Source organism: Muntiacus reevesi, chromosome 3 (genome assembly GCF_963930625.1).
Source record: "Muntiacus reevesi chromosome 3, mMunRee1.1, whole genome shotgun sequence".
NCBI lineage: Eukaryota > Metazoa > Chordata > Mammalia > Artiodactyla > Cervidae > Muntiacus > Muntiacus reevesi.
In genome coordinates, this window is record NC_089251.1 from 140,290,477 (window position 1) to 140,297,622 (window position 7,146).

Below are 7,146 nucleotides of genomic sequence, written 5' to 3' on the forward strand. Positions count from 1 at the left end.
CCACCTAACCTGCCTCTTGAGAAACCTACATGCAGGCCAGGAAGCAACAGTTAGAACTGGACATGGAACAACAGACTGGTTCCAAATAGGGAAAGGAGTACATCAAGGCTGTCTATTGTCACCCTCCTTATTTAACTTATATGCAGAGTACATTATGAGAAATGCTGGGCTGGAAGAAGCACAAGCTGGAATCAAGATTGCCAGGAGACATATCAATAACCTCAGATATGCAGATGACACCACCCCCTTATGGCAGAAAGTGAAGATGAACTAAAAAGCCTCTTGATGGAAGTAAAAGAGGAGAGTGAAAAAGTTGGCTTAAAGCTCAACATTCAGAAAACTAAGATCATGGCATCTGGTCCCATCACTTCATGGGAAATAGATGGGGGAACAGTGGAAACAGTGTCAGACTTTATTTTAGAGGGCTCCAAAATTACTGCAGATGGTGATTGCAGCCATGAAATTAAAAGGTGCTTACTCCTTGAAAGGAAAGTTATGACCAACCTGGACAGCATATTTAAAAGCAGAGACTTACTTTGCCAACAAAGGTCCATCTAGTCAAGGCTATGGTTTTTTCAGTGGTCATGTATGAATGTGAGAGCTGTACTGTGAAGAAAGCTGAGCACTGAAGAATTGATGCTTTTGAACTGTGGTGTTGGAGAAGACTCTTGAGAGTCCCTTGGACTGCAAGAAGATCCAACCAGTCCATCCTAAAGGAGATCAGTCCTGGGTGTTCATTGGAAGGACTGGTGCTGAAGCTGAAACTCCAATACTTTGGCCGCCCATGTGAAGAGTTGACTCATTGGAAAAGACCCTGATGCTAGGAGAGATTGGGGGAAGGAGGAGAAGGGGATGACAGAGGATGAGATGACTGAATGGCATCACTGACTCAATGGATGTAAGTTGGTGATGGACAGGGAGGCCTGGCGTGCTGCAATTCATGGGGTCGCAAAGAGTCGGACACAATTGAGTGACTGAACTGAACTGAACTGAACTGAATGTTCCATTGGGGCTTCCCTGGTGGCTCAGTTGGTAAAGAATCTGCCTGTAATGCAGGAGACCTAGGTTCGATCCCTGGGTTGGGAAGATCCTGTGGAGAAAGGAAAGGCTACCCACTCCAGTATTCTGGCCTGGAGAATTCCATGGATGGTATAGTCCATGGGGTCATAAAGAGTCAGACACAATGGAGTGACTGATATGCCATTGTATATTTACAATATACAATATTTACAATATTCCATTGTATATAGGTACCACAACTTCTTTATCTATTCATCTGTCGATGAACATCTAGGTTGCTTTCAAGTCCTGGCTGTTGTAAATAGTGGCATGCATGTCTTTACACCCACTTAGGAAAGAACATTTTTTTTTTTTTTAAGATTTTTTTTTTTTTTTTGAGCAGCTTTAGGTTCATAGCAAAATTGAGAGGCAATCACAGAGATTTTCCATCTACTGCCTGCCCTCACACATTCAAAGCCTCCCCTGTGTGGGAAGTGGTCTCACACCAGAGTGGTATCTTTGTTACAACTAATGAACCTACATTGACACATCATTATCACCTGAAGTGCAGAGTTTTTGCATTAGAGTTCACTTCTAGAGGTGTACATTCTACGGTTTTAGACAAATGTGTAATGACATACATCCATCATTATAGTATCATAGAGTATTTTCACTGCCCTAAAAATCTTTTATGTTCCACCTATTCTTAATTCCTCCCTTGTCCCCCCAGTCCCTGGAAGCCACTGACCTTTTTACAGTCTCTGTAGAAATAGTGTTAGTCACTCGGGTGTACCTGACCCTCTGGGACTCCACCTACTGTAGCCTGCCAGACTGTAGCCCGCCAGGCTCCTCTGTCCTTGGGATTTCCCAGGCAAGAATACTGGAGTGGATTGCCATCCCCTTCTCCAGAGGATCTTCCCAACCCAGGGATCAAACCTGAGTCTCCTGCACTGCAGGCAGATTCTTGACCATTTGAGTTACAGGAAAGACCTACAGCCTCTATAGCTTTAATATATATATATATTTTTTTTATATATTTTAATATATATATATATATTTTTAACAGCTGGAAAGGTAAGGCTATGGGATGATTTGTTGAGCTCACCATTACTTTTCCATCCATTCAGGACTGGCTTGTATATTTACACAGAGTCAACAATTCATGAAGGCCTGTCATGAGTAAACTGGGAGATACATCTGCCTGGGAGATACAGGAGGACTCTAGCTGCAGTTAGGGCTTGTGAGCAGCTTAACAATCTGGTTAGTGGGATGGACAAGATATATCCATCTCCATATCTGTTTCGATCTCTGTATCTATGTCATTGACTACAAAATTAGAGCAGAGAGAAAAATTTTCAGGGCTTCCAACACCTGCTAATTGAGAAAGTGAGTAAATATAACCAGAAGGTTTTCAAAAGACTTGAAATTGAACATGTTATTTTTTAGAACCTGGTAATGCCTGCTTATTAGCCTTTCATGAGGATAGATAAGGGTTATTTTTTTTAAAAAGCTCCTCTTTTGTACAATAGTAGCCTGAATAGTCAGGAGTTGGCAAAGTCTTTTCTGATGTTTATTGGAGCAGCTGTGGAAATAATTTTGTACCATTAGGAATAAATTTGGGATTGGGATTTATTTTAAGGCTTTCAAAAACTGGAAGCGCTCTGGTCTCAGAATTATTTTTTATTAAACATTGTCTCCCTGGCTACATTTTAGGTGCTGGCTGAATTCCTCACAGTGGATTGTGTTAGCATTAGAAATGCTATTGAATGATAGTAATGACAATAAATTTCATTGGGAAAGACCCTTATGCTGGGAAAGATTGAGGGCAAGAGGATAAGGGGGTGACAGGAGATGAGATGGCTGGATAGCATCACTGACTCAATGGACGTGAGTTTTAGCAAACTCCGGGAGATAGTGAAGGACAGGGAAGCCTGGCTGTGCTGTAGTTCGTGGGGTCGCAAAGAGACATGGCTGAACAACTGAACAACAGCAACAATGACAATAAATACATGTATTAAAGGATGAAATTGGGTTCCAAGTCTATTTGGCTAAACTTGATATTTGACTTTGCTGACTCAGTTTGGGCATCCTTAAATATAAGTTATATGTACTCTTACCTGGGCACAATCATGCTTGAAAAAAAAGTGAATCCTTGAATGCAGGTGCTTTGAATGCAAATTTTTATATATTTCCATCAATACGTTTTACAGATTGACTTCTTAGTCCAGAAGGAAATCTTTTCTCTACTGTCAGTTCAAGACTGACTTCCAAATGAGGACTGAGTAAACATGGGCAAGGAGGCTGGGAAGATCTTGACTTTCCAGGGGCAGCATTGCCACCTTGCTGCCACCATGAATGAGAACCGCCATCTTTTTCTCACGGTATCTGATTCTGGAAAGACAAGTTGCACATTTTGCTCCCAATACATAGCCATGTACCCCAGCCTCTTTCTCACCCCATTCTCACTTTCTCTTCTCTCAAGCTCACTAATTCTCTGTTTCCATGGGAGCTTCCAAGAGAAACGGAGTGAATCGTTCAGCAAAGAGAGAGCACCAACCAAATGTCAACCATCAAACACCTCAAATCCTCAACACTGATTTAGAATCCACTTCCTTATGGTTTCTCAGTAAGACTATATAACAATGTACAGAGAAAAGAAAAGTGGTTCATCTAGTGAGGGCCAAGGAGAAAAACTGAAATGTACTACATATATATACAAAATATGAAACTTGGTTTTGGTCTCTAGGTGCATAAAATCAAGTAGGGAAGAAAAGCATGCTGACAGTTTATGAGACAGGATGAGACAGGTTATAGCTCTTACCACAGCATCACTTTTCTTCCATCTCCAAAATACAAAGCCCTCTTTCCTGGCTCTCAGGGCTCCTGGAAATCCATATGCCATCTCTTTCACTGTCTACAAAAGTATGCTGGTAGCAGATGGACACCTTGTCTGGGTGAGGGAGCCACAATCAAGATTGTCTTCTACAGTAGACTCTCTCCCAGTTCAATTCACAGCCACTCCCAGTACTATAAATGGATCCCCCAGTGCTTGGACATGAGAGGTTCAGATTCTTGGTCTCAGAGTCCTGACCTCTTTTCTTTCTCTGTAGCCCTGGCAGATTCATCCCCAAGGTCTGGAAATGTCTTTTCATATATCTTTCTTTTGTAAAAAAAATTGATTTTGTTTTTGGCCTCACTGTGCAGCATATGGGATCTCAGTTCCCTGATCAGGGATTGAACTCATGTTCCCTGCAGTGGAAACACAGAGTCTTAACCACTAGACCAACCAGGAAAGTCCTTAAGTCTTTAAAACACATAATTTACAAGTTTGGAAAAATGGAACCACCTTCCTATTCTCATTATGTAGATACCCTGATGATGATTACTATCTTAAGGACTGCTGAGCTGATCTTCCTTCTCATCTCCTGTTAAAGGAAGAAAAAGAAAGAAAGAAAATGAAAGCACAAGAATGGTCAATTATCAAATAAGCAAAAAAAAAAAAAAAATGTGCTGAGCAGCAGCAAAATAACAAACATTTTCATATACCTTATTCTATTTAATCTCCATAATAAAGACCACAAAGTGGTTGTTATTCTTCCCATTTTATTGAAAAAAAAAGTTGGGTCTCATAGGAGTTAAACAACTTGCTCAAAGTCACACAGTTAACAGAGCCAATACAGCTTATATTTCTGTTGTCCAGGACAGTATTCCTTCTACTATAGCTTCTCCTACGTCAAAAGAGGAAGGACTTCCTGTGGGTTGGAATGTTCTCAGGGCAGGTTTATGAGGAGGAGGTATCTGAACTGGCTCTTGACTGAATTACAGGCTTTGGCTAGACAGTGGAAGCAGGCAAACCTATTTCTGGACTGGGAGGATTTGCATGACTAAAACCACAGGTTGGGAAAGTGGAAGGTGTATTTGGAAGACTATGTGTAGTCGGCCTTGGCTGGAGAGGAGGGTTCTTTCATAGGATGAAATGGCATCCAGCCAAAGAGAGGAGAACAATGAAGACGGTTCTGCCATTGTTGCAATTCGGGAGTTTCAGGCACCTCTGTTAAATGAGGATAAACAGGGCTGACCTTCCCTCATAGGCAGTCTGGGATTCTGAATCATCAGTGACTGGGAAGTGGCATGCTCCATTATTTGAGGCATGATATTATATCCACCAGCTATTTTGTGCAGTTGAATTTTTGTTCCATTGAAATGATTCTCTCAGTGTGAGCTCAATAGCAACGGGCATGATGGTGGTTTTTCTGTGTTGCCAGAAACTAGGTCTGAATTTCTTCCAGCGCCTCCTGCTCTAAAGCACCTCTTATGATTAATTAACCTTTTGTGGAGTAACTAGGACATCTGTGTGGGATGAGATGTACTTTGGTCAGACTTCAGTTTTCAGTTGTTCAGCAAGAGGGTAATTAATTATAAGAGCTGAATCTGAACAGAAGATTGTTGGAGGAAATCCAAATGAAGCAAAACATCTAATTATCAATGAACAGGAAGGGTTTTTTTTTTTCATTGTTGTTGTTGTAGGAGTGAATAAAATACTTAATGTGATGTAAATAAGAGATAGTAACAACTTAAGATGTCTTCTTGTAGTGTACACATAATGCAAAAAGTGTGAGATATTTGTATTTTTGGAGATACAATGCAATGAACTAATTGTAACTGGACAAATAGGAAACAGAGGCCAAGTTAGTGTCTGAAATAAATATGTATTCCCTCTGAGATAATTGTTATGTTGACTTTAACAAGGATATATCTAGAATCATCTGGCTATTATTGCCCCTGACAAATAACAATAAACACCTCTTGTCTAGAGAAGCAGGTTGGATTAAGATGCAAAATAAGAGATAAAATTCAGAAGCTAAAAACAGTTTAAAATCAATTTCTTTAACATCAGTGGTTACTGTGATAGAGATGTAGCTAGCTTTTTGAGGTGAGTCACCTCTAGCATTTAACTCACGTCTACTTGATACAATCTCCCCAACCCCCCCACTAAGCCTGACACAGAGATTCTAGCTTGACTTACTTAACTATGATGAGGTGGTACCTTAGTGGAAATGTGAGAAATTTCCACTCTCAAACAAAATGATTCTCAAGGTGTTGTGCACATTCACCAATAACTTCTATACAGATGCTGCATGATTCAATTTCAATAGGGGAATGTAGTTCTGTTACCAGAAGAGGGGACCCTTCTAGGGCCCAAGAATGGACTCTTGTCTAACACTAGGAAATGAATTGTCCAAGGAGACACACGTGCTGACAAAGCAAAAGACTTTCTTGGAAAGGGATAGCGGAGAATAGGAGGGTAAGGGAAGCTAAGAGAACTGCTCTGCCACGTGCCTCACAGTTTATGGTGTTTACGGTGTTTATGGTGGTGGGGTTCCCCTTCCAGGTTATCTCTGGCCAATTGACTTGCCTGTGTCCATATTTGGTCCAGTTCAAGGCCATTCCTCGCAGTGTGTGCATCTCCCAGTCAAGATGGATTCCAGTGCAAGGGTTTCTCTGAGATTGGTAGGACATATTAAGGGCTGGGGTCTCCTCCCTCTTCTTGGCTCTTCCCAAATTCTTCTGGCTGGCAGTAGCTAGTCAGTTCTGAGTCCCTTATCAGGCCCTCCTGTTGTGAGATAACTCACAAAAGCGGTTATTATCATGGCTGGCCAGGGTTGGCAGTTTTGGTCAATGGTTCTGTGACAGCACTAGTTCATGTTTATAAATACTATCAGGCTCCCACTGGTATGAAGATGCTGTATCCTTTCTTACCTATTTCTTCTGCTGCTGTCAAATAATTTCAATTCCTACTTTTCTTTTCTCTCTACTTCTGCTGTCCTGTGTTAGAACTTGCTGCCTACTCTTTGTGTCTCTTAGTTATCGTAACTTTCCATTGTATGTTGTTGTTGGGAGACAGTCCTTTGTGGGTCTCTTGCGTTTCTGCACATCTTTCAAGCAGAGGCACTGACAATTTATTCAAGACCATCTTTTCATGAGTGTGTATATGGTGAGCAGACTTGGAAGATGGAGACAGTGTTTCCTTCTGGAGCAGAGGGCAGCTTCATCTGCCATTCAGTGTAATAATCTCTCTCTTATGGGGGCAAACATAAGAAGGTTTGCTAGTAACTCATTATGAAAGATTTAGGTTTCCTAAGTTTG

General features: G+C 41.1%; 1 non-coding gene across 1 annotated transcript; it reads left to right on the forward strand.

The window, feature by feature from the left end:
* The first annotated feature begins 1,014 nt into the window (after nucleotides 1-1,014).
* TRNAY-GUA (transfer RNA tyrosine (anticodon GUA)) lies at nucleotides 1,015-1,086 on the forward strand. Its single transcript has one exon. It is a non-coding gene; the product is annotated as a tRNA-Tyr (tRNA).
* Nucleotides 1,087-7,146: the final 6,060 nt, after the last annotated feature.